This window comes from Bos taurus, chromosome 16 (genome assembly GCF_002263795.3).
Source record: "Bos taurus isolate L1 Dominette 01449 registration number 42190680 breed Hereford chromosome 16, ARS-UCD2.0, whole genome shotgun sequence".
NCBI lineage: Eukaryota > Metazoa > Chordata > Mammalia > Artiodactyla > Bovidae > Bos > Bos taurus.
The window spans coordinates 23,341,713-23,366,153 of record NC_037343.1 but is presented as its reverse complement, the minus strand read 5'-3'; the positions used below and the strand labels follow the sequence as shown (position 1 = coordinate 23,366,153).

The 24,441-nt window shown below is 42.1% G+C and overlaps 1 long non-coding RNA gene across 1 annotated transcript; it reads left to right on the top strand.

The window, feature by feature from the left end:
- Positions 1-1,809: 1,809 nt before the first annotated feature.
- LOC132342420 (uncharacterized) lies at positions 1,810-22,627 on the top strand. The gene is made up of 3 exons (XR_009490787.1): positions 1,810-1,872; positions 2,827-2,866; positions 22,379-22,627. It is a non-coding gene; the product is annotated as an uncharacterized lncRNA (long non-coding RNA).
- Positions 22,628-24,441: the final 1,814 nt, after the last annotated feature.

Genomic DNA, 24,441 nt, shown 5'->3' with positions numbered 1-24,441 from the left:
AAATCCTTTAAGATTTCTTGGCTACACTGAACACCATACATTCTCTTTCAAAAACACCTTTAAAGGGATTTAACTGGCATAAAATAAATGGCACCTGTTTAAAGCACACTCTTTGATTCATGAAGTGAAATGAAAGTCACTCAGTCATGTCTGACTCTTTGTGACCCCATGGACTATGCAGTCCATGGGATTCTCCAGGTTAGAATACTGGAGTGGGTAGCCTTTCCTTTCTCCAGGGGATCTTCCCAACCCAGGGATCAAACCCAGGTTTCTCCCACATTGCAGGTGGCTTCTTTACCAGCTGAGCCACAAGGGAAGGCCAAGAATACTGGAGTGGGTAGCCTATCGCTTCTCCAAGCAGATTTTACTGACCCAGGAATTGAACCAGGGTCTCCTGCATTGCAGGTGGATTCTTTACCAACTGAGCCATGAGAGAAGCCCCTTTGATTGATATGTTTTGACAAATCCCACACCTGTAAACCTATCACCACACTGAAGAATGTTATCTGTTACCTCCTAAAGTTTAAAAGCAGGAACACAACTTCGGACCTTGAGTTCTACAAGTATGAAAAACACTGCCATGTTTCAGTGCTTTTAAGGGCAACACATTCAGAATATACCAACATCCAAATTCTATTTCTAATACTCTCTGAGTGCATTAAGTATTTTCTATGGACACTCTTCCTTTCTTAAGGAGTGTGTGCATGCTAACTCGCTTCAGTCCCGTCCAGTTCTTTTCTACCCCATGGACTATAGCCTGCCATGCTCTTCTGTCCATGCGACTCTCTAGGCAAGAATACTGGGGTGGGTTGCCAGTGCCTTCCTCCATGGAATCTTCAGGACCCAAGGATCGAACCCACCACCTGGGAAGCACTTCTTAAGGTGTAACATGAGAAAAATCCCTTTTAAACACCCTGCCCCCTGGTGGACAGTTTGGGACTTACATGGTTTCAATGTGCCCCAAGCAGGGCTCTTTTTCATCACGGCGGAGATCACTGTGGGCTGGCTTTTGGTTCATTTATTCGGAGATCCCATTTCAAGGAAGAATAGGGGAAAATCTATGGAAGAGTCATGGAAGTATCATGAATAGTAGCTGTTGTTTCATTTTGAAAGTTTTTGAAATCGTGATTTTAGGAAACAAAAATACTTAGAAGATAATGGTAGAGCAGAGACAACTGGAATAAAGATGGATATCTGTGTCATTTAACAAGTTTCTAGTGACTTCCGTGGCAGTCTAGTGGTTAAGATGTCACCTGCTAACGCAGGGGGTCAGGTTCAATCCCTGGTGAGGGAGCTAAGTTCCCCCATGCCTCTGGGTCAAAAAGTCAAACCAAAACAAACCATAAAGCAGAAACAATACAGTAACAAACTCAATAAACACTTTAAAAATGATCCACAACAACAAAAAGAACCATAAAAAAACCAGTTTTTAAAGAACATTCACTTTATCTTTTTTGACCCTCAAAACAGCCTTGTAGTACAGGTATTCCTGTCCTTTTAAAGGAAACAAAATTGAAGCGCAGAGAGGTTAAATTACATGCTTGAGGTTTTAAAATTAGAACTTATGACCCCTAGTCCCAAGACCTTTCCATTCCACTATACTTCTCCAAACTCTCCCTTATTGATGAGAAAACTGAATCCCAGGGTGGCTCAGCAATGTCTGTCCACTTTTGATGTCTGCAAGTGAAGAGGAGCATGCCAACAAGAGCAGTCTCCTGATTTACAATCTGGCGTTCACGTCACAACCACCTCCCTACTTCGCTCAAACCCCAACAGTGACAGCATCGGGGAAAATTAGTGGGTGAAACTCTTGTTGGAATTTCTGCTCTGAATTGTGGAAGCAGGTGTGTGCAGCGTGAAGACTCTTCTGAGGTGAGTCTGATACAGACCATTAGCAAGATCCCTCCAGGGTAGGGCCAGACCCTGAGCGGGAGGAGAGAAGTGGGGTGGGGGTGTGGATAAGGGGGTAGAGGGGTGAGGGAACACTCCCAGCCTCAGGCCGAGTCCGCAGATATTCCCCGGATGCGCTCTGACCCACATTCTCGGCCGCTCAGAATGCCAGAGAGCCTCTCCATCAAGGCTGTGTCACACCTACCTGCTGACCTGGGGACGACCCCTCTCCTCACTGCAGGAAGCCGGGCGGAAGCTGCGGGAGCCCTGGGTTTTATAAGAACCCTCAGCCAAAACTGAGACGTGCTTCTTGAGCAGCTCTCACAGTTTGAGCTCTGGTGCTAAACACATCGGTGAGGCGAGAAAGTCTTATTTCCTGGTCTCCATTCCTACTCTGGGGAATTTTAATGAAGATTTGATCATTCTCCATGGGCTGTATCTTGGCTCGAGAGTTTCCTGGAAATATAAAAATGTCACCTGGGTTTGCTTGCACTTAGGTAACCCTTGATGGAGCAACTCAGTTTGAAAGAAACCAGGAGACCCTTCTAGTCCAACTATTTCAAGCCATTTAATTATCAAACTTGCACAAACTATAACGATTCTTCTGCAGTTGATTAAATTTTCTAGGACCACAATTCCTGGAACCTGTGCTTTGTAAAACCTATTTAAAAGTATGTGTTCATTCTAGATGCCAAATTAAGCTCTATATGTATTTTTCCTGTATTCTACTATTGACAGGAGATATTGGAATTTTAAATTGTTGGGTGATCAATTGGAGTTTTCAAATTACATAGTGTAATTGTAATTTTAAAAATTCATTTTTTATATTAGAGGAAAATTTTTTTTTCTGTATAAATATCAATTCCAAATATCAGAATCTGAATCATAGATGCTGAGTTATTGATAGGTTTACATCCCATTCTACTCTGCCTTCAGGATGGGACCTTGGAGGATGACAAGGACACACTAGAGAAAGGTATGGCTATAAGGTGAAGATTTAAGGCATAAAGTGGGCTGAGACAGGATTGGGAAAGCGAGAATAAACTGTTAGAAGGTAAAACGTTTTCCTCTTATTTCTAGTATCTGCTATTAGGGGACCAAAGGGGCCTTGGGGGAGGGAGCTGGGAGATTATAAATGTTGCAAAATTGCTGGGGTTAATTGACTAGGAAAAACTAGCCTTTTTGGATGGATGCCTTGCCCTTGACCTCACTGGGGGCCATAGTCCAGGAAGGTAAGCCAGAAGCCAGAAAGAAAGTTTAATAGAGACACGTTGGAAATCCAAGGAAAACTGCCAAGTGGTTGAATCTTCATGGATATTTCTATAAGAGGTACGAAGGACTGATAATATTGCCTGACATAGCAAACCCCCTAAATATCACACTGTGGTTCATCTACCACAAATCTTAATCTTATGGCTGTTTCTAGGGTGAACAGATACTTTTTTTGTCCAGGTTGGGACATTTTTGAGAGTGAAAGGGGTGCTACTGATGATTATTCTTGAGCAATAGGCTTATGCTTTAGCCCGTCCTTGGCAAACCAGGGCAAATGGTCATTCATTGCCTGTCGCTCTGCTCTTCCCTCTATTTCTCTCAAATTCTGGCATCCTCTGGTTCATCTACATTCACTTTTCCTCCCAGCTAACTGGTCTGTAGGATTTATTATGTTTTCCAAAAGGAGTCAGAAGGTAAATCACTGCTTTATCCATGACTGGCGTAAGTACAACATAAACCTGATGATTTCTCAGTTCTCGTTTCTTCCCACCATTGCTCATTCTCTTTTATGTGTTAAGAGGAAGCCACTTGGTTTAGAATCAGAACCACTCCAGGAGCATGAGCACAACTGGCACCCAGATCTTGTTTTCTAAATACCATTCTCCAGTTAAAGGAATCAGGCTCCTTGGAAACATGGCTAGTTCTAGGCAGAGAGCAGGGAAAATACAGGATTGGCCTGGAGGATCTTATAGTGGCAGGAAATAAGGAAGTGCTCACCAAAACGCAATCAAATCTTGAAGAAATATCAGAGAAATCCGAATTAAGAAGCCTTCTGCAGATGAACTGACTTTTATGTTTCATAAATAGCATGTTCCTGAAACATAAAAAAGGTTAAGGAACTGTTTCAGTTTAAAAGAAACTAAAGCAGCATGACCACTAAATGTAACATGTGATTTAAGACTGGATCCTGTACAGGGAAGAAACAAATAGCTATTCAAGGACGTTATTGGTGCAGTTGATGCAAAGTGAATACACTGAGGACTGGATAGTAGTACTGTGTCAATTTGATTGTCTGGATTTTGATAACTTTGCCATAGTTATGTAGGGCCATGATGTTTTTATAAAATACATGCTGAGCAATTTAGTTCAAGAAAAGATACCTCTTGCTGCTTTGTAGAGAAGAGACGATAGGGGTATCAGATGGAAGTTGGAAGCCATTTGAAAGCTATTTGAATAATCCAAGCAAGAGACAAACAAGGGTCTCTGAGGCATGGTTGTGGAATAGTGAGAAATGTCTGCCTTTATTTTGAAAGTGGAACTGAATGGATTTGCTGGTGAATGGGGGACTTCCCAGGTGGCGCTAGTGGTAGAGAATCCACCTGCTGATGCAGGAGACATAAGAGATGTGGGTTTGATCCCTGGGTCAGGAAGATCTCCTGGAGGAGGTCATGGAAACCCACTCCAGTATTCTTTCCTGGAGAATCATATGGACAGAGAAGCCTGGTAGACTACAATCCATGGGATCGTAAAGAGTCAGACACGGCTGAGCACGCAGAAAACCAAACAACAGTGGGAACCTACTATAAATTAGCATAGGGAGCTCAGCTTGGCGCTCTGTTGTGACCTGGATGTGTGGTCTGGGGGTGGGTGGGAGGGAGGCCCAACAGGGAGGGAGTATACGTATCCATATAGCCGATTCAATTCATTGTACAGCAAAAACTAACAACATTGTAAAGCAATTATACTCCAAACAAAACAAGCAAACAAAAACCAAAAAAGTATTTCTTAGCTTGGCCTCATTTAAGCTTTACAAAGGCAGTATTTATTTTTCTTTTCAATATTCTTTTTGTTTCCGTGTAATTGAACTACTTGTTGTTCTTGATAAGGCCAAACCTCAATACTTTTTCTCCCCTTGATGTTTCCCAAAGTAGGATCTGTATACCTTTGTTGTTACCAAGGATTGCTGTGGATGGCATGTGTAGAAATATTTTGATAGTAATATGCTGATTTTAATATATGTTACAAAATGATGGTGCAAACACATTAAAATTGTGATTTCATGCATACTAGTATTAATACAGGTCTTGGTAAAACAGTTGATCAGTTTAAAGTTAATAAAAAGAAAAATATTATACATGATATTATATAGTAATATTACTCAGAAATGGTCCAAATTATGAAGGTGGTACACAGAATCTGAAATTTGGGAAATACTGTACTCTTACAATGTAATTAAAAAATACTTCTTATTATGGTAAAATTTCAAATATACCAACAGTAGACAGAAGGTAGCTTTCATTGCTTTGACCTAATCTCTTGGCTAACTACAGTCTTCTCCAGCTTAGTAAATTGGAGGAAGCAGGCGGTTCAGTGGTTAAGATTTGGCACTTTCGGTGCAGAGGGCGTTGCTTCAATTCCTGGCTGGGGGACTAAGGTCCCACATGACATGTGATGTGGGCAAAAACAAAAACCAAAACAAATGAAGTGCTTTGTTAACCATCAAGGAATTTGGACTTTGTCATTTGAAAATGGGATGTTAGTAAAATTATTTAAATAATGAAATTGTGCTATGAAAGGTTGACATTCCAGTTTAGGACGGCATTATTTAGGAAGTAATAAAGTACATAGGATCATAAGATGTAATGGCTGAGATGGTTTTTTAAAAACCTGGGTTTATATAATCTGATAGCACTCATTATTAACGTATCGTGTAATGCCACCACCGTTCCAATAGATCTCAGCAGGACAAAAGTTCACTTCCTTTAGTACGGCAGACACCCTGGGGAGAACGTGGGGTGTAGAGCCGGGCAGTCCCCAAATGTGAGACTCCAGACCCATAACTTGGTTTTGTCTAGTTACATGGCCTTGGGTAGGTCTCTAATTCTCTGAGCTTTTCTTTCATTTTCTGAGCATGGTGTTTCTACACAGATCTAATAGGACAATAATAGTTGTCCTACTTTTGACCCTAAATCAGAAGTGTTCCATTCTCTTTAGATACACTGCTTTGGTTATTTGGTGTTCTTTGACAATGTCTTACTCCCCACACTCCCAACCCTTAACTCCAAGTCAATTTTTTTTTTTTAATTTGTGTGAGTGAGGACATAGGGATAAATATGGATATGTCTTATAATACATGGAAGAAGGAATAAATAGCAGCAGTTAAAAATTTTGGCCTACAATCCTCTTGCTTCAAGGGAATCAGCAGGTTGTTCTCTGCTAGTGCCTGGGTTGCATTTGGAAATAAAGAAATCTTGATGAAGGGAGGGGATGATGTTGGTGAAGTTCCTCCCTGCTGCTGGCAGAAATCAGAAAGCACTTAAATGTATAGCAGTGATTTTCCTGGCATGCTAGTCATGGAGAAGCAGTGGGATCTTGCTGGGAATAGTTACGCCTTTGGAAAGGGAGAATTTCCTCAATTAGAGGACATAAAACAGTAATGAGACTAAGCATTTGGTAAATTCAGGAAATCAACTTCAGCTTGAGAATCCCAAAAGGGAGTTTGCTTTGTGGGGTAGGGAGCGATTTTCCAGGGTTGACCTTTGTTAAAAGGGAACTTTTGACTTTAAGGTTTAAAGCTCCAAAGGGCTAATTCAAAGAGGAGAAGGGGAAATAATTTCCATGGAGATTCCGGCTAAGATATTTGCATACTGTAAACCAGTTGCCTTTTGGCTGATGGGTTTTGAATTTTCCAGCCTGTACAATTTTAAAAAATTTCCACCACTGAGTAAAATTATTCCCTGAATCAATTTTCATGAAAGGTGATGAAATGAATGTGGGCAGGGTGAACTTCCTGGATTAAATCTTTATTATACTTTAAAGGAGGAGATACTACAGTTAGCAAGTAATTAAATTTTTTTTCCCACCATATTAAAACTAGTAAGGAAGATAATGACCAGATATATTCTGTTTTTACTTGCAAAATATATAGACATGGTTACTGAAGTTAGTCAGTCATAGGATACTAATAATAATAGATATTAAAATCTGAATAATATTTCAAGTGTACAAAGCACATTTATATGTAGAATTTCCTGTGCACTAATTGAAATCTCTGGCTGTAGAGGTGAAACATGAGATTCATCTCCCGTAGAAGTCTTTGACAGCTAGACATAAAAAACATGCTTTTGAAATGCAGTTGTTTCTATATTGTTCACCTTATGATTGTTAACAGTTTTCTTATTAATTTCAAATTTCAAAATTAATTCCTCTTTTTTTCAAGTTAAACTTAAGGAACTTCAAGTTGCATAGAAGATTAATCTTTAATAAGCAAAGTTGTGAAGGGAAAAAACTAGCAAAGAAGGATTTGCCAGGATTGAAACTCAATTGAAGAGTTCTCCTTCCTGGTTATGTATCGATGCCTTCAAGAGGTTGACATACAACACAATAATCTCAATATACAAAATTGTTAGGGTAACTGACTAAAAGATCATCTTAATTTAGTCCTGACCAGTTCAATCTGCTTTGCAGACTCCAGAATTCATAGAGCTAGATGGAAGGCAGCTATGCTCCTCACTGTATCCCCAGCGCTCACAGAACTACATGAATTGGGAAAAACAATGGGAATTTGACTTGATATGTTTGGAAAAGCTTGGCTTAACAGGACTTTACGCTTGAACATGTATGTTCCAGTCTGCACTCTCTTCAAGTCCCTTACTCAATTTCTACTCCTCCTCCCTGAGGAGATGCTAATCTCCCTGCATCACTCACTGGCCTTTCACTAATTCCCCATGAGTTGCAGTTGACATAAACTGAAGCTGTCTAATGTGGCTTAACTTCTGCTCCTACCCAGACTGCTTCTTTCACCGGTTGCCCCTTGCCTTGAATTTGAGTCTCCAGGAGATCAAATGACTGGTAGTTCTGGACATGGAACCTGATAATAGATTCAGGTCCTGTCTCCTGTCTGAAGCAGCCCTCTGTCACCTGTTCCTTTTCACCTGTTGCAAGTTAATTCCCATTCATCTTTCAAGACAAAGCTGTCTCTTTCTGATGAAGACTTCTTCACCCTGTTTGCCTATTCTCTTTACTCTCAAATGACCTTGGAGGTGCTGCAGTGATCATCTTCACTGTGGCATATTTGGAGAAGGCAATGGCACCCCACTCCAGTACTCTTGCCTGGAAAATCCCATGGACAGAGGAGCCTGGTAGGCTGCAGTCCATGGGGTCGCCAAGAGTCAGACACGACTGAGCGACTTGACTTTCACTTTTCACTTTCATGCATTGGAGAAGGAAATGGCAACCCACTCCAGTGTTCTTGCCTGGAGAATCCCAGGGACGGCAGAGCCTGGTGGGCTGCCGTCTATGCGGTCACACAGAATTGGACACGACTGAAGTGACCTAGCAGCAGTAGCAGCAGCAGTGGCATATTAGAAGTGTAATGAAATGCGGTCATTTGTAGAGATGTGGCTGGAACAAGAGTCATCATGCAGAGTGAAGTAAGTCAGAAAGAGAAAAGTCTCGTATATTAAAGCGTATATGTGGAATCTAGAAAAATGGTTCAGATGAACCTAGTTCCAGGGCAGGAATAGAGACACAAATGTAGAGAATGAACATGCAGACACAGTGGTGGAAGGGGAGAGTGGGATGAACTGGGAGAATAGCGTTGACATTTGTCCATCATTGCGTGTAACATAGATAGCCAGTGGGAACCTGCTGAATGGCACAGGGAGCTCAGTTTGGTGCTCAGGGATGACTTAAAGGGGTGTGATGGGGTGGGGTGGAAGGGAGGTCCAAGAGGGAAAGGGCGTATGTGTGCATATAGCTGACTCACTTCCTTGTACAGTAGAAACTGACACTATATTGTAAAGCAATGATACTCCACTTTAAAAAAAGTATCTATTTTCACTCCCCTCACTCTCCACTTGATGAAATTAGATTGTAAGCTCTTAGAGGGCCAGGAGCCACATCTTATTTATATATTTTTTTTCTAGTATTTGAATATGGAAGGTGCTTATTAAGTTTGGATGGATTTTTGAAGTCAAGTCAGATTTTGTCCTCAAGTGGCTTGGGGTGCTAAAGAAAACATTAGAGATTGGGTACTTTTTTCTCTCTTTAAAAAAATCTTTTGGCTGTGCCCCAAAGCGTGTGGGATCTAAGTTCCCTGACCAGGGATTGAACCTGCATCCCCTGCATTGGAAGCATAGAATTTTAACCAGTGGACTGCCAGGGAAGTCCTGAGATTCGGTGCATTTTAATGATGTATCTGCTAGGTGTGTCTTGTCCCATGTGTAACTAGGAAGTCAGTGTCTTATATCTTCAAGGCCCCAGTATGCTTATGATTTCTGAGCCCTTTACATATGATAATAACCCTCTAGTTATCTTGATGCCTTCCTGTTTTAAAATACAGTGTATTCATAAAAAATGTGAGGTATAATAAGACCAACAGATCAGGAGACTCGTCATTGGAAAATAGTTTGTTTCTCATAGTTATCAAGAGGAGAGACATGCTATCCTCTGCCCTAGGGCACACAGGGAAGCACGAGGGTCAGCTGAGAGGCAGAGGGAGAATCTGTGAATAAGAGCATCCTCTCCTCTCCGGTCAGTGGGTCTGTTAGGGGAAGCACACTGATTGAAACCGCCCACCCTGGCCAGGCACCATAGTAACCATTTGCATGAGTTGTTTTATGACAGGAGATCCTGATAAGGAATATGGAACTAATAAGCCACTACCAACCGGAAGAGTTCGGGAAAGGTCTAAAGGAGACACCGCGTGTCCGTCCACTTCCCAGAATCCCTCTCGCTAGCATCCATCTTGGCCAAGCGATGCGTGCGCCACCAGGAAAGACTCTGAATTAGAATGATTGGCCAAAGACCACTTGGAAACTAATCCCATCACCATAAAACCCGAGACTGCGAGCCACGCGGCAGAGCAGTTCTCCTGGGTTCCCTTACCCTACTGCTCTCCACCCGGGCGCCCTTTCCCAATAAAATCTCTTGCTTTGTCAGCACAAGTGTCTCCTCAGACAATTCATTTCTGAGTGTTAGACAAGAGCACAGTTTCGGGCCTTGGAAGGGGTCCGCCTTTCTGCAACAGGCCTGGGTTGGGTGCATGGATGAGGGGGAGAAGTTCCCGACTGTTTTGGAGTTTGGATATAGCGTCAGTCTGGACTAGGGTTGGGTGATTGTTAGAGTTGATCACATTTTACATTGTTTAAGAGTGCTTGAGAAAGTTCTGGGATCTGCCTAAGGCCAAGAAAGAACTTGGTCATAGGTGGGTTTGAAGAGGCAAATGGGGAAAAGAGTGAAGCTGAGTTTTGGTTACAGCCAACTGTTTTCTATTCAAACCTGTTCTACGAACAGAATTATGAAGTTCTGCTCAAGGAGGTTTATTTAAAGCCTCCTTTGCACAGGGCAGCATCCTAGGCACTGGGAGGATGAAGATTAAGCAGACAGACTCTCTGTCCTTAAAGGGTTAGCGGTTTAGTGAGAAGAAACAGCAGGTTAGTCCATGCCAGCAGCCTGTCTCTTGCAGGTCCTGTGACACTGGTTGCTCCCCACTTCAGGTCCGCGGAAGAGTTATGAGCTCAAAGGCAGTGACCTCCTCACTGTTGATCCTGGGCTCCATCTGCATGCTGAAGCTTTCTCATTGGGTTCTGGGTACCAGTCGCTGTGACTTGACCAGGGTGAGGGACCTAGACCTGGCGTGAAGCATTTGATCTTGGGTCAATTACTCAACTGCTTACGCTCCATCTTCCCAGTCACTAAATGGATATAATAAAATCTAGCCCTTGGGCTTAGTGTGAGAATTAAATTAGGTGTTTGTTAAGGGTTTACCAGAGTGCCTTCACACTGAAGTGCTTTTAAATGAAAATTATTGTTATGATCATCTGTGCCAACAGGCCCCTCTCCACCCCTCTGGGCTTCTTGCTTGTGTATTTGAAACCTGATGGATGAGTTTCAAATGACTCTAGTCTGTAGACTGTCTTTATGGTTAGATGCTTCTAGGGGGAAAGAAATGTATTTTTAAAAAGTAAACTAAGAAGTAGTGCACGATGACATCATTCTTAATAAAACAGAGTTGAGGAGTCCAACTGGAAAGGTTGATGACTTTGTAGTAACTTTTTTGTGTGTGTGTGAGCAGACCAGTGAGATTGGGCATGTTAGATACATTCACATTTTGCAGAAGGGAGTAACTTAGCTTTCCTTTGTCTATGATGTTCGTGAAGCTAATTGTACCTGGGATTTATAAGGGCTGATCCACTGAATGAAAATGGAAAGACATTTGAAAACATTATAACATGAAAATATGGCTGTTTGTTGTTCTTTCGTTGGATAATCTTTAACTGCCCCTGCCAGGTAGGTGAGAATTGGTTTTCCCAGAGGTAATTCTGAAGCCTCTGAGGTACCTTGGTTTTCTAATGTGATTAATGAAAATCTTGCCTCTTCAACAGATTGGGACTTTAGGATGAGGTTTGTCTCCTCTGCTTATTATATATATTCAGTATTCTACAGTAATTTTTGTTGTTGTTTAGTTGCTAAGTCATGTCCGACTCTTTTGCGACCCCATAGACTGTCACCCACCAGGCTCCTCTGTCCATGGGATTTCCCAGGCAAGAATATTGGAGCCAGTTGCCATTTCCTCCTCTAGGAGATCTTATCCCCCAGGGATCGAACCTGAGCCTCCTGCATTGGCAGGTGGAGTCTTTACCACGGAGCCACCAGAGCAGCCCTCTACAGTAATTAAATCCCTTAATAATTACTCATTTACTCTGTCTTATGAGTGACTCCTGAATAATCCAAAGAAGTTTAAAAGAACTTTATGGTACTTTTAGTGTTAATCCTTTTCCACATCGTCTTTGAACCCAGCTATTTGAAAATTGGCAATCTGTGTATTTGTTAACCAGAACAGCCCATTCTCAAGCCCTGCCAGGTAACAGGGAGTTCCCTGCATTCTTTTTTATTGTTATGGCCCGCCTGGGATTTGATGAGTGAATGGGATCCATCCTCATACACGTCTTCGCATTTGGATTCATATAGATTCTGAGATACGGAATTCATACTTAATTTTAAATTCTGATGTTGAAATATGTGCCCACCGAGGATTCTGCTGAGTTGGTTTATAGAAAATACATATTAATTTTGTTAAACTGAATGCATTTGCATTTATTTTCCCAAATTACCACCAGCTTGCCTAACAAAAGGCAAACAGAGGCAAATGCTCCTTGGTTAGTGACTTTTCTCTTTTTCTCAGGGATGCCTTCAAAAGAAGAATCTTTGTTTATATGTGTGTGTGTGATATATGTGTGTATTTATATATATACATATTGGGCAGGCAGTAAATGAGAGATGTTATTTAAACTTCTTTTTGGCTGATTTTCCTTACGTTGTCTGAGTAGGTGACATCCTTGATGGGACAGTTTGTCAAACACACACAAGACACCATGTAAGGCCAGGGCCCTGACTGATTAGGTAAAGATAGAATGAGCTGCTTTTAGATTTAGAACATTTATTACTCATATATTCAGCAAAGGGGAAAGCAGCTGATGGCACTAAGTTCCCTGTGGTCATTTCCCCAACCTAAAAACACAGCCTCGAATAAAAGGGGCTGAATCACAGCAGCATGGGTTATGGAAGTCCCCGTTGTCGCAGAGCCAATTGTGAGCTGCAAGAAAGTGTGAGTATGAGACAAGAAAAATCTCTAGCTTAGGCCATGGAAAAATGATAAAAACCATGGAAAACTTGTTCCTTCTTTAGATGGCACAACTATTTTCCTGGGCACACCCCCTCTCCCCTCCCCTCCTCCTCCGCCCCTTACCTGTCACATCCTAGGACCTTAGAGGATTTATTCTCTGCGTTTCCGCTCTGATGGAGGCAGGCCAAAAAGCCTTAGGCCTCATCAGAACCTGGGAGGCTGGGAGTGCTGTCTCCCAACAGCCTTGGAGGTGAGTGGGCAGGGGCCTCTTGGCTGCCTGTCTCAGGCCTCCCATGCTCTTGTATTCTAGGGGGATCATGAGATATTCTTTGAAGGTTTGGGTGAGCTATGCTTCAGGCCCTTCCTTCGTGGCCTGCACGGATCCGTGGCAGGTGGCCAGGGTGTCCTGGTGGAGCCCTTGCTCTTGGCCATCCTTTTGAAGCAGCCACCCCCGTGATGGTTGAGTGAGAAAGGCCAGGGCAGGGCTGTACTGGCTCCATATTGGAGCTCTGGCTTGTCCTGCTTGCCCGGTTTTCTCATAGTTGCTTGGAATCCATCGTGAAGTTTTCCTTGGGTGGGTCTCAGGGACAGGCTCGGAGAGCTTAGGTCTGTTACACTTGACCTTAGGAGGGTGCACCCACTTAATTAACAAAAGGGACTGCTTTCTGAGTGCTTTGCTGCTGATTTTGCTGCACTGAGTTTTAGTTTCCCAGGAGGTGCTAGTGATAAAGAACCTGCTTTCCAGTGTGGGAAACATAAATGTGGGTTCAATCCCTGGGTCGGGAAGATCCTCTGGAGGAGGGCACAGCAGCCTACTCCAGTATTCTTGCCTAGAGAATCCCATGGACAGAGGAGCTTGGTGGGCTACAGTCCATGAGGTTGCAAAAAGTCAGGCACAACTTAGTGACTGAGTGCAGGAAGCGCTTTGTTTAATAAGCACAGCCTAGTGCTCAATGGCTTAGACTCTGTCCTTGGATGGTTCTGCCATTGACTAGCAGGGTGAACTTGAGCAAGTTCTCTCACTTCTGTAGCTCTCCAGTCCTCATCCATAGACTGGGGACAATTGCATGAGAAAGCTGTATGAAGCAGGTCAGGTATATTCCAGTGGTGTCTAATGCATGGTGAGCACCCAACGAATGCAGCCTTAGTTATGGATGAGAACATTCCATGGAGCTGAGCTTTCCAGTGAGTTCCTGGGATAAGGAAGAAAGACAAGGGGGAAAAAACCCCAAGCTTTCTTAATTTACCATGTAGCTGAATTAAAGGGACATGGACAGTCATAAGGCAATCAATCAATGAACACTGACAATGCTCATATGGTGATCTTTGTGAAGGAGAGATCAATGGTCACACGATTTATCTTTTGGTTGGACGGCCTTTAATTTTACCTCTGAGTTGACCCAGCGACTTGTGACTACAGGTGGCAAGTCACTAGGTAAAGGCCATCATCAAACAGTGCTGTCCACAAAATCTCTTTGTAGAATGGTCTTGGCCAGGGACCATGCACACACCTCCATTTTCCTTTCATAGGCCAGCCTGAGGAATACTCACATAACCCATTTGGTCACTTTGACTGGAGCAACTGTGTCATTTCATATCCCATGGGATGTTTGCTGAAGACATGAAACACAGGTGCAGATGGAGGGCTAAAGGCACAACCATTTTCCAATTAGGATCCCTTTGGCTCCCTGAAACCCAATCGCATGGAGTGAACCAGACACCCCTGTCTGGAGCTCTGCATTCAACTCAGGATCCAACTCTCAGTGGAAAATTAAAAACAAAGTCATTATTATATATTAGATTTATTAAAAATGCAACTATTACCAAGAGCCTGTGGGCATGTGTGGAAAATACCATAATTAAATTAAATTAAATTAAATCCAGCAGCTAGCAGTAACATTTTCCACTAAGGAGGAGGAGGAGAAAGAAAAAATAAGCCCATAGGAGAATTCCAAACCAGAAAAGTGTAAGAAGTGGCCAGGATTCTTCTAGGAGAAAGAAGATGTTATAACTGTTATTATTATTATTATTGCTGCCTTGAGATAATGGAAAAGTAATATGTAAATTTGGAACAAGATGGGAACTTTCCAGGCATCGGGAAATGATGTTTATTTGGAAGACGGTGAATAACATTAAAGCCAGAAATGGAACAGCTACTATTATAGGGAGAAAGTTTATTTGTAGTGATTATCTCGAGTAATTATTCAAATAGGGACTATCGGATCAGTGGGAAAGCAGTGCTCTTTCAGTGTTGCCAAGGTCAGAGAAGGGTAGAATTCTCTGCTGGCAGATTCAACACTCATGCTTTATTTCTGGAAGAATTAAAGGAGTGTTAAGATGTCAGATGATGGGTAAGACTGGAGCTTTACTTCTGCTTCTTGTTTTCATTGCTTATGAGGATGGTAGAGAAAGGAAGGTGGAGACTTAGTGTGACAAACCCTTATATGATGTATTTGTGTTTTGTTTTTCTGTTTTTGAGATATGCTTTTACAAAGAGGTTGAATGGCCCCACAGAGGCTCCTCAGCGTATCCCCATGTTGCTTAGAGCAGAAGGCTCTTCTGGTTAGTTGCATTCCTGGACCAGAATCTGTGTGGCCTGATTTGTTGGCTTCTTCTACAGCATCAACATTGGCTACAACAGCACTTTTAAAAATTAGGACAATCTTGGGGTAGTTTTTAAAAATGAAATGGTCCAGGCAGCTCGAGGGTGAGGTCAGAGTACAGTCAGTACTTTGGGGTGGCAGTTCTCTAATCTGCGTGGTCCAAGGAATCCCCTGGCAGCAATAATTGCTTCCCCTGGAAGAAAGTGCTGTTCTCGAGGTTGGTGGTGATGGGCTGTCTAGCTACCAGAAATGCTCCATTTTTTGTATCAGAAATTTCTTTTTTATTCTGTATCTGAGATATTTGTTATTCATCTGAATTCTACCAAGAACCAAGAAGGTATCTTTCCTGTCAGCGGGCTTGTGTTGAGCTTGTTGAACTTACCAATCATTTGGAACATCAAATCTGGTTGATTTATCTGTAGCCAAATAATCTAGTTTGCCTCAGTCAAAATGACTGAACTGGTTGCTTGAATGTAACTCTAGAACATTCCCAGGGGATTGTGAGAGAAAGCTCTGAAGCCCAGGAAGAGTCCTGTGCTCTCCCTCTGGCATTGTTGGGACATTCTGCGCAAGGACTGGATGTACCTCACTCAGTAGAGAAGCATGTGAGGATTTTTAATACTTCTTGGATGGTTTTTATGGTGAGCTCATTCATTGTAGTTCTGGGGTTCTGGGGTGGGGATGGTAGATGATGAATTCTGGCATCTAGGCTGGTACTCCAGTAGTCACTTGGGCTCTTTGGATCTGTAGTGGGGCTATGTTTGTCTCTGGTTGTAAATAAAGACTTGCTCAGTTTACTTAAAAGAGGCTCCCTCATCCCTCACAACCCTTCTTGGGAAGGACTAGAGAAATCAGGGGCTTATTTAATGTAACATAATTTAAAGAAGGGCTTCCTTGGTGGCTTAGATGGCAAAGCACCCGCCTGCAATGCAGGAAACCTGGGTTTGACTCCTGGGTTAGGAACAGCCCCTGGAGAAGAGAATGGCAACCCACTCTAGTATTCTTGCCTGGAGAATTCTGTGGACAAGGGAGCCTGGCGGGCTACAGTCCATGGGGTTGCAAAGAGTTGGACACAACTGAGCAACTAACACACACACACACAATTTAAAGGAACATACAATATCCCTTTAAGATGCACAGAATTTGAGTGCCAAATGCTGTACCTTGAGCAGTCTGGTTTTATTCCTGTGCAGGTTTTCACAGGGTGTTATTGGAGGGTTGCAGCAGAAAGTTTATAGTTTTTTCTTTAATCCTTGCAAAGTGGCAGGACTCGCATTGGAGTGTGAAAGGAATCAGATACTTATAATTATTTTTACCTATTTGGATCAGGTCTGCAAAACGATACAGAAAGCCAGCAAGCTGTTTAAATTGCTACATGATGCAGGAAAAAGAACTGGTTTTACTTCTATGGAAAACCCTGTCATTCACCTGTTGAGACTCTGGATAATTTCAAGTGATTCTTGGAGGTTTCTTCTCAATATATTTGCCAGTTCTCTCCACAAAAAAATGTAGGGAGGATAAGAAGATAGTATCAGGAAAAATAAATCACATTCCTTTAAAATATTTTTTTCCTACGTCTATTTCTAATGCCAATAATAGAAATTATGTGGAAGAAATGTTAATAAGTGTGGCTTGATGGCTTTATGTGTTTGATGGGCTCCCTGATGCCCTCATGAAATCAGGTTGCCAAAAACAAACCGGGGAAACAGGGAAGTGTAGAACACAGAGATGAGTATCAGAGAACTCCATGCTATTTCTAAGGATGTGTATGATTTATGAAAAACACTGTTAAGGTTTTTGGAGTGTGGTATCTCCATTTCCACTTCTGTAAGTGTGGATGAGTTAGATGAAGACTGTAACACACAGCTGGAACATGGCAGGATACTTGACAGCTAGAAGGACCACCCCAGTCCAGCTGCCTTCCTAGCTGGGTTGGAGAAGGGAATTGAGACTGGGGGTAGAGGAGGGGGTGGGGATGGAGTGCAATTTGAGAAAATCAATGGGAAGATTAGTTGAGAGTGATAGAGAATCCCAAATAACCTTTGACACAGACACTACCTTTTTGTCAAGTGATAAACACAGTCATGGGGAAGGTACTGCCCTGTTGAATGTATATTGCTAACTTCATTGATTTTACTTTCATTCTGGTACATCTTATTTTGGTAAATATCATAAATCAGTCTTCATTCTAAACATGATTCATGTAAAATGGTTCACATAGGGTAGGAAGCTGAACTGATCTACGCAAGTGAGAGGTTAGGAAAATAAATGTCTATCTAGGAAATATATATTATTTCCTCTGTATTAAACTGCTTAATGAAAGGTGTGAACATAGCTTTGAACATGGCTTCTTGTTCTGTTTCTTAATCCTGTGAAAGAGAGACAGTGTACGGTTGGGCATGAACTTGAATCAACTGATCTAGATTTGAATCCCAAATCTAGTATTGATTAGCCATTTGATCCTAAGAATGCTGCTTAGGATCATGCTTTTTTCAGTCTTAGTGTAACTGCAAGGATTAAATGAGATGATGGATCAAAAATGCTTTCAATTTTTTGTCTATAATCTGTAGCAGGAAATACATTTTTTTTGCATCACTAGATAATGTACCCAAATGTACACACAGAGAGAAACATACAACTTTAACAAACATTTCATGAAGCGATGGTCACCCTTACTATGTGTAATATACACTGATATTTTCTGTTCCATTCTACTGCATATTTTAAGAAATTCTGGTCATGATCCACTAAGTTAATTTTACAATTCGTCAATGATTTAGGACCCACAGTAAGAAAAACCAGATTTGATACTTAGCACAGTGACTGGTATACAGTCATTGTTCTATAAGGAATAAACATTGCACTTAGGAGGGAATGATGTCATGTAATAGGTTTATTGAGGTATAATTCTTTGGCTAGAGGAAGTTGTAATAAAAATGCTAAAGTTTCTTAATGAGAGTAGCGCCAAGGTTGCCAATATGATATAAAGCACTTTCCCCTCTTCCTCTTCTTTCTGATTAAGGCACATCATTGAAGACCAGAGACAAACAAGTTGGAAAAACTGAAAACAAAACATCATTCCTTTTTCCTTAGCATAATTTAATTAAAATTTCTTAACCTAAAGCTTGATTTCAGAATGATTAATATTGACAACTTTGGAAAATAAATACTCAAAGGAGGAAAGCAGAAAGGATGCTGTTTGTACACAACTAAAGCACATTTAACTAGCAGCAGTGAAGGTGAGGCCTGATGAATTTCTATCCAATAGCTGACTGTGGAGCATCATTTTCTCCTCTCTTTTCTTCTTCAGAAACAAGGAGAAAATTCAGGGTAAAAAAAATGTAAGTATACTTGGCATACAAGGTTTCTGTTGCTACTGTGGCAAATTGCCATAAATGCAGATATTTACAATTCAAATTTCTTATCTTACTGTTTTCATGGGTTGGAAGTCCAAGTGTATCATGGCTCAGTTGGTTCTTTGGCTCTGGGTATCACAGGCTGAATAATGTGTTGGCAGGGCTGTGTTACTTTTTTGGAGACTTTGGGATTGGATCTCTTCTAAGCCGATTCAGGCTGTTGGACCAGTTTGGTTCTTTGGGGTTGAAGGACTGAGGTATGTTTACTTGCTGGCTGTCAGCGAGGGAGGCAGGCAGACTTTGCTCCTAGAGGCTGCCTACAGTCCTCCTCAAGCTGTCCATATGGCTCAACAGAAGTTGAGTTCCTCTCACTGTTTGAATCTCTCTGACTTCCCTTTGTGCCACATTTCTCATCCCAGCAGAAGAATTTTTTCTGCTTTTAAGGGTTCATGTAATTAAATTGGGCCCACACAGATAATTCAGGACCATCTCTATATCTTGAGGTCTATAACCATTATATCTGCAAAGTCTCTTTGTAATATACCATATTCACAAAATCCGGAGAAGTGTGGGCATCTTTGGTGGGGATTTGGGAGAGGGTATTATTTGCCTGCTATATTTGGTTTGGAAATTATTTTCTCTGTAGAGAAGAAATTTTATTGCTGTCAGAGTTTTCATGGCTCTTAGAGTTACTGAATAAATCATAAAATTATAGGATTTTAGAGGGGGACAGCATTCAGGAACTTCAACTTCCTCATTTCACAATGAGGAAACCAAACAGAATTACTTGCTTAGTCTCACAGGAGGTTGGTGAAAGTGTTAGCGGGGCAATCCATGATTCTAGACTTCTGGTCCTTTTTCATGGCTCAGACATTCAGAAATGCTGATGAATTATATTCCTGGGAAGGTGGATCTTGGGGAAGAAATAAATTAAAAGTTAGCAATGGGGAAGCTAGGCTTTTTGTTTTTCTCCCTCTCCTGATCTGACTCCTAGGAAGCATTTGCAAAGAAAAATTCTGAAGCTTTAAGGAATTATTTTATATCATCCTAGAATCGTGGAAAAATTTAAAAGCCTTTCTACTTAAAAATACCAGGGTTCTTAAAAATTTCTCATCCAGTTACTTTAGATGAAAAATGTTTATTTTTCTTCTTTTTAATATGGTGTTAATATCATTGTTTCTGAGGTTAGCAAAGCCTGAGAGAATGAGGAATAAAAGGAGTGAAAGAGGATGAAAAGAGAGCCTAAAACCATCAATTTCAGGGGCCTCTAAAATGGAATTCTCACTGCTATGCTTTTGCAGTCTCAGGCTGAGATGAATACACAAGACCAGTACTGGTTTACTCTTTGTTAATATCAGTGGAAGCTGGAAAGCAGTTCTATCTATCTATTGAAATTTATCTATCAATTATTCTTTCATTCCTACTTCTTTCACTCTTCATTTACTGAGGTCTTGTTATATGTCTAGTGCTATGCTAAGGGCTGTGATACATTGAGGAATAAGATAAGGCATCTGTCTTTAAAAGATCATAGTTTAGCCAGAGAGACAGATATAGGAACAGATATAATAGCATGTTGTCCCAGAATTGTGACTAAAACCCCAATATGAAAGTAAAAGGCTCAAAGAGCCCTACTTCTTTGGCAGAGGGGAGTCAGACAGTTCCTTCTGGGGCTTCCTAGGAGGCGGTAGAACTTCCAGCCGTGATCCTGGTGCCACACCAAGGATGAAAGGTAAGGGAGGGGGCAGTGGCAGTTTACATAAGAAATCTTGAATTTTCAGAGTTGCTAACCTCATGGGGAGTACAGTGCTTGTGGTAAGATGGCATTGCCACTCTCCCAGGGGGAGCAGAGGGATTGCTTTTCCTTCCCTAACTTCGAATAAAGGGACCCCTCAGATACTCATTTGTAAAGCCTGGATGTGTCTGCCACAAGGCAGAAAGAGATGGGCATCTCATACCCCAGGCATCAGACTTGCTGATCTGCCCCTGAACACCCAAGACAAGGACAGGAATTGGAGGGAGACACAAGGGTGCAGAAAAGGAGCAGCAATAGTCTATGACCTGCACCAGCACCAACTGGGAAGGGGCTGTGAGTCTCTAGTGAATTGAGCATACCATCCAGAAGGTGGCCTTGAGCTCTTTTGCTGATAGTTCACATAAGAGGGTTGCCTACAGGATGAGGGCCCCCCAGAAGCAAGGGGCTGTTGGATGGACCAGCCTCTTAGAGGATAGAATAGATGGAGTTGGGAGGATAGATATCCCACATCAGTGTACTATGGGGTGAGGAGGCTCCTCTGATATCCCCATCAACACACTCGTGAACCACACAAAAGAGTCAGCTTTGGGTGTCTGCCCCACATGCCTTGCCTTACTGACCAGTCAAGATTGGGCAGAGAGAGGCCAGACTCCGGTTAAGTAAGGAGAAGTTTGTCTTCCACCAATACTCCTCCTCCCAATCTTCCTTGCCTTTTCTGTCCCCAAAGCATCTGGAATCTGCAGATGGAGAAGGGCAGCCATGAAAGAATGTCTTCCTTCCTGCTCCAAGTTCTTCAAGCCAAATGCCTGACTTGCAGTGAAGGGGAGGGAAAGTTTTGAATCAGATATGAGTCCAGACTTGTTAACAGGATGGGACTGAACTTTAACAACTGAACATAAATAGAAAGTTATGGGACCTGCCCGAAGTGTTAAAGGATTTACTATTGAGCAGGGAAGGAAGATCTGAGAGATTGTGAGTGAAAACAGTGATTAAAAATGTTTTGTTTTTTCCCCACTTATTGGAAATTTTAATCCCTCAATATACTGGTTCCAAAATAAATGCAGAACAGAATTGATTTGTCCTATAATGGTGACAAATAACAAGTGTTTTTTCTTTCTTGCATAATGTTTGTTTTTCCTAGAACTAATAAAATTGTTTTGTTTTGGTTTTTTTTGGTTTGCTTATTACATTTGGTTTTCTATTTACATATCACAAAGTCAACCCCAACCATTTCCCCCTAATTGTCAAAACTCTGGGTAGGTTGAAATACATAAAGTGTTCTATCAAATTCACCTTGTTAAAAAGTCATTTTTAGAATCTTTCCTGATCTACTTCAATTTGAACTGATTGTTCTCTGTGTTTGCCATAGATCTGTCCTCATGTGACCTCCTAAGAATGTTTTTTTTTTTTGTTTTTTAATTTTATTTTGTGATAGATCCTCCATTTTCTGGATTCCAGGTCTCCTTTTTTCTTAACTCACTTCTTTACTTTGGTGGAGCACTTTCTCCAACAACTGAAAAATATTGTGTGAAAGATCGATTTGGGGAGACCTTGCATATAAAAAATGTTTTTAGTCTACCTGTGGTAATTTATTTACCAAACAGCTGCAATAATTCTCCACCTTGAATTATTACCATTGTGCTCAGTTACTAAGTCATGTCCAACCCTTTTGCGACCCCATAAACTATAGTAGCTCACCAGCCTCCTCTGTCCATGGGATTTCCCAGACAAGAATACTAGAGTGGGTTACCATTCTTTCCTCCAGCAGGTCTTCCTGACCCAGATATCAAACCCATGACTCCTGTGTCTCCTGCATTGGCAGGTGGATTCTTTACCACTGAGCCATCTGGGAAGCCCTTTGGTCAATGGGACAGTATCAAACATGAGGTGAGCAGAAATGGGAATGCTTGTACATTGGTGGTGTCTTCTCTTGCAGCTTTTTGGAACCCCAAAACCAACATGGGAAGAAGATGGGTTAGTTTGTTGGAAAATGAGAGACTGTGTGATGTGGAACAGAGATAAGCTGTTTCAACTGAGGGCCCCTCTTCCTTCTGCTTTAGACCTCCAAGCCTGCAACATGTGTGTACAAGGCCATCCTAGATGATCTACCCCCGACTGGAAAGATTCACCAAGTCAGCAGAAAAACCACACTGATGACCCAGAGAATTATGATAAATAATAAATGTTTTGCTTCATTAAATGAATTAATGAATCTTAAGGTGATTTCTTTTATGGCAAAAGCTAACTGGTAACCCTATCATGACACTTCATTGAGAGTTTAGCTGGGTAGAGAATTTTGTACTGAAAATTATTTTCCTTTAACCATTAAAAAAGACAACTTATAGAATGGGAGAAAGTATTTGCAAATGATGCAACAGACAAGGGCCTGATCCCAAAATATACAAAGAGCTCATACAACTCAGCAACAAGAAAAAAAAACAAACCAATCAAAAAATGGGCAGAAAATCTTAACAAACATTTCTCTAAAGAAAATATACAGATGGCCAGTAGGCATATAAAAAGATACTCAACATCACTATTCAGTTCAGTTCAGTTCAGTTCAGTCGCTCAGTTGTGTCCGATTCTTTGTCACCTCATGAATCGCAGCACTCCAGGCCTCCCTGTCCATCACCAACTCCAGGAGTTCACTCAGACTCACGTCCATCAGGTCAGTGATGCCATCCAGCCATCTCATCTTCTGTCGTTCCCTTCTCCTCCTGCCCCCAATCCCTCCCAGCATCAGAGTCTTTTCCAATGAGTCAACTCTTCGCATGAGGTGGCCAAAGTACTGGAGTTTCAGTTTTAGCACCATTCCCTCCAAAGAAATCCCAAGGCTGATCTCCTTCAGAATGGACTGGTTGGATTTCCTTGCAGTCCAAGGGATTCTCAAGAGTCTTCTCCAACACCACAGTTCAAAAGCATCAATTTTTCTGCGCTCAGCCTTCTTCACAGTCCAACTCTCACATCCATACATGACCACTGGAAAAACCATAGCCTTGACTAGACGGACCTTTGTTGGCAAAGCAATGTCTCTGCTTTTGAATATGCTATCTATCTAGGTCGGTCATAACTTTCCTTCCAAGGAGTAAGCGTCTTTTAATTTCATGGCTGCAGTCACTATCTGCAGTGATTTTGGAGCCCCCCAAAATAAAGTCTGACACTGTTTCCACTGTTTCCCCATCTATTTCCCATGAAGTGATGGGACCAGATGCCATGATCTTCGTTTTCTGAATGTTGAGCTTTAAGCCAACTTTTTCACTCTCCTCTTTCACTTTCATCAAGAGGCTTTTTAGTTCCTCTTCACTTTCTGCCATAAGGGTGGTGTCATCTGCATATCTGAAGTTATTGATATTTCTCCTGGCAATCTTGATTCCAGCTTGTGTTTCTTCTAGTCCAGCATTTCTCATGATGTACTCTGCATACAAGTTAAATAAGCAGGGTGACAATATACAGCCTTGACATACTCCTTTTCCTATTTGGAACCAGTCTGTTGTTCCCTTACATAACTGCACAATGTCATTTTTGCACCCCGAGAGGAGCTACCCCACGTCCGAGGTCAGGGGCAGAAGCCGGGAGGACCTCATGCCGGAAGGGCAGCGGCCAAGAGGAGTTACCCCACGTCCGAGGTCATGGGCAGCCGCCGAGAGTGCCAGGCTGCAACAGCGCAGGAACGGCGGAGAAGAGCTACCCAAATCCGAGGTCAGGGGCGGCGGCCAGGAGGAGCTACCCCACATCTGAGGTCAGGGGCAGTGGCCGAGAGGAGATAACCTGTGAACGAGGTCAGGGGCAGCGGCTGTGAGGAGCTACCCCACGCCCCCACGCCCAAGGCCAGGGGCGGCAGGGAGGACCAACCCCACGTCCAAGGAGCAGTGGCTGCACGGGCACAGGAGGGCCTAGAGGAACTATCCCACGTTGAAGGTCAGGAAGGGCAGCGGTGAGGAGATACCCCTCGTTCAAGGTAAGGAGCAGAGGCTGTGCTTTGCTGGAGCAGCCATAAAG